Raw genomic sequence first — 3874 nt, 5'->3', positions numbered from 1 at the left:
CAACCTGATTGATAACTCAATTTTAGTAGCCCTCTCCGAATCATTATCAGGACTGTAGTAGAAGAAAAGGGTTTCGCTATCCTTAAGCACGGTTACTGGAGGTTTTTCGGTAAAATTTTGTCCTATCAAAATTGGTGTGCACATAAACTCATCATCAACTACTAGGACCTCTAATTCATCTTGGATTTCATCTATCTCTAATTTTACTTTTGATTTGAAAAGGGGTTTGATAATAGCATTTCCAAAACCTTTCACTATCGGTAGTTCTATAGTAATTTCTGACAAGCCTAGTTCCTTAGCATTTGACAATCGCATCAGACTACAGTCACTCCCAAAGTCTATATACGCTATAACCGATTTATTGTTAATTAAAACTGTTTTGAAAAATTTCTTGTTTGACCTTGGAATACTAACTGGAATTTGATCTGGCACTTTAAGAGTGGCCACTGAACGAGGTGCTTCGTCGATATGTGTCAATTTAGGAAATTTAGTTATAATCTTTAAGGTCTTCTTTTCCGACGTACCAACATTATTCATATTGTTATGGGATAGTAACGGTTTTCGATTACAGTACTCCGAATCGTGACCTACTCTGCCACACTTATGACACTTTGTTATTGGTTTTGGGCATTTAGTATACGGATGGCCTCTTTCGTGACAATTAAAACATAGCATATTATTGCCACTAAATGAATTTGTGGACATGTTATTAGATAAACTTCTACTAACGTTAACGGAATTGAAATTCCGTAGTTCTCTTCTCCTAAATTGTACGGAAGCTTGAGGTAAGAAATCTTTTGTCTTTTGGGACACCAAATAAGACAATAGTTCCTCTGGTTCAGTACAACGGAGAGCTTGTGCTCCATTTCTAACTGCAACATCTGTAATACCGTGAATGACACAGTCAACAGCCTTTTTACCGGTTATCTCACACCGACTCAGCAGAGTCAATTTTTCATAAAAGTACTCTCTTAAATTTTCACCTGGTCGCGTAGTTCTCCCTAACATGTCTTCCAAAAGTTTGCCGTAACTTATTTCACTAGGAAAAGCCTTTACTAATTTTAATTGCCAGACCTCCCATGAGTAGCTAAGTGTTGGAAGTGACTCGTACCAACGCTTTGCTAAGCCCGACAACTTCTGTAGTGCAAAATGAATAGTTTGTTTCTCGTTCCATCCATAAATATTCGAACATTCATCAACCTTCTTGAGCCACCTTTGTATGCTCTGTGTTTTATTATCAGGGTCAAACTCGGGTACTACGTTATTTTGATGATTAGGTATAGCGCTAACACTAGCCTTACTTGATTCTCCGCGTATGGCTGCCAAAAGTTTCATCAATTCTTCAGTAGTTACATCTCCTGGCAAGATTGTGGGTTGAGGATGCTGACTCACCAAGCGTGTGCTACCTTCATCTTCCTCCGACGACGACTCAATCACTAGCCGTCGTCGCTTTCTATTAGAGTTTTGAATGAACGGCATTTGCATTTCATCTTCTGTATCCATTCTGAAAAAGTGTGATAACTTTTATTTTATGCTGTTGCTTTCACATACAAATTTGTGTGCTCACACAGTTTCTGGAGGAAATACCGAGAGAAACGGAATGCCCAGTGCTCTAGCTAATATTTTAGGGCAATAAACAAATTTCTTCAGCACCCTACATGTATATGAAGTCCGTTTTATACAAGTAAATAAATCACACAAACTGTGGTTCATTAAACCATTAAAATATTATATTTACATTTACAATCCATGTCATTAGAATATCAATTTTTCATCAAGCGGTACAGTACATACTTCTACTCTTATATGTTTAGGTAATAGCAAAATCACCTCGACTATCCATTACAACAACAGTACATATACATGCGCTAGTACCTAATTCATTGAATAACAGAAAATCATCTACAATATACATTGCATATTACAGTACACCAACATGTACTCAATTTATTATATAAATTACCTTCTTTACTGAATGAATATTATAGTACACCTACATGTAATGAAACTTCAATAAACAACAGTCCTATTTTTCGCGGTTCAATAAATATTACAGAACACCTACACACATCAAAAAAAGTTTGCGGTCACTTCGAAAAACTGAAATCTTTTTTGTTACTGTAGATTATATTATGATTTTTTCTTCTTTTTAGATTCTTTATTTAAAAATAAATTAGAACATAAAACAATGACCCCGTTCAATTGTTTTTTCATATAAAAAGGCTTTCAGTCTTAGCTTACGCTCATTCAGAAATCTGATTTAGTCAATTATAAGCGATTCAAGATATTTTTCGTGGAAAGTTGTGATTGAAAAAATGCCAAGAGGATTATCAGAGGTTTTACGAGCTAGAATAGTAACTTTGAGGGAAGAAGGATACACCACGAGAGTAATAGCACGCAGACTTGCTATATCCCAATCCTGTGTCGTGGCTACGTTGCAGAGGTATCACGGAATGGGGAATTTAGCTGACCGACCCCGCAGCGGTCGCACAACTGTTTTGACAGCTGCCCAAAAGCGCTATATTAGATTGCTGGCAGCCCGTGATCCAACAATCAACGTCACTAAAATAAAAGCAGAAGTCAGGGCCGCCTCTGGGCTTGAAGTTAGCACGCAGACCGTTCGCAATTGCTTGCACCAGGCTGGATTACGAGCACGGAGGTCTTGGCGAGCTCCGCTCAATTCCCGGCAACGTCAACAACGAAGATTGCAGTGGGCTAGACTTCGGCAAAATGAAGAAGGGGAGGACGAAAACATTTGGCAAAACTGTCTCTTCGTTGACGAATCCCGAATCAGCACTCATCCAGATAACCGACGTGTCCGTGTCTGGAGAAGACCAGGCGACCGTGAAAGACAAAGAACTGCCACTGGAACAGTTCAGCAAGGCGGAAAATCGGTGTCCTTTTGGGGTGGCATTATGATTGGAGCTAGAACGCCTTTGATCCCGTATCGGGGCTTCATGACAGCAGACATGTACAAAGCAGTTGCTATTGATGATATCGTCAGACCATTCCGAGTAAACCATGGGCACCAATTTGTACTGGTCGATGATAATGCGCCCGCACATCGAGCTCAACGAGTCAATGCTGCTCTTCAAGAATACGATATCACACGATTAGACTGGCCTGCCGGCTCGCCCGACTTAAACCCAATAGAGCACGCGTGGGATGCTCTTAAACGAGCAGTATGGAACCGTGAGCCACGTCCCCAGACAGTTCCAGAGCTCAGGGAAGCCGCTATTGAAGAATGGGATAGGTTACCCCAGGAAATGCTGGATAACTTGATCCTCAGCATGCCCAGGAGGATCTTCGCATGTATTCGAGCCAGGGGAGGAGTTATTTTATATTTAATTCACACCTTTTAATAATAAATTGTTGTTTAAGTTTAATTAAACAGTCTTTTTCTTTCTATGAAATTTCTATCACTATTACATTATGATGAATGGCTCAATTTTTTAAAATAAATAATAAAAAATAGTTTTATATTTTAATTTCAAACAGGGTATTCCTATTTAAAGAAAGCATACAACATAGATTTTTTCTTGATAAAGTTAAATTTAAAGAATTATAGGAGCTTATGCTATTGATCGCAAACTTTTTTTGATGTGTGTACATGCCCTCAAAGTTCATCTATTACCAAAATGAATCACGTGAAAATATCCATGTACTTTACAGTACCTACATCTGCATGTACTCAATTCATAAAATAGATGTTTGTATTGCCTTCACAATTGAATAAATTTTATAGTACACCTACATGTACTCACAGTTCACTTTATAACAGAATAAATCATGTGCTAAATTCCATGCGCTACGGTACACCTACATGTACACGGATATATGGATTGCGTTCACAATCAAGCAAATTTTACAGAAC

Source organism: Hyposmocoma kahamanoa, unplaced genomic scaffold, assembly GCF_003589595.1.
Source record: "Hyposmocoma kahamanoa isolate Upper Pololo Valley unplaced genomic scaffold, ASM358959v1 76938, whole genome shotgun sequence".
Classification (NCBI taxonomy): domain Eukaryota; kingdom Metazoa; phylum Arthropoda; class Insecta; order Lepidoptera; family Cosmopterigidae; genus Hyposmocoma; species Hyposmocoma kahamanoa.
Note: the sequence above shows the minus strand (reverse complement) of the source record.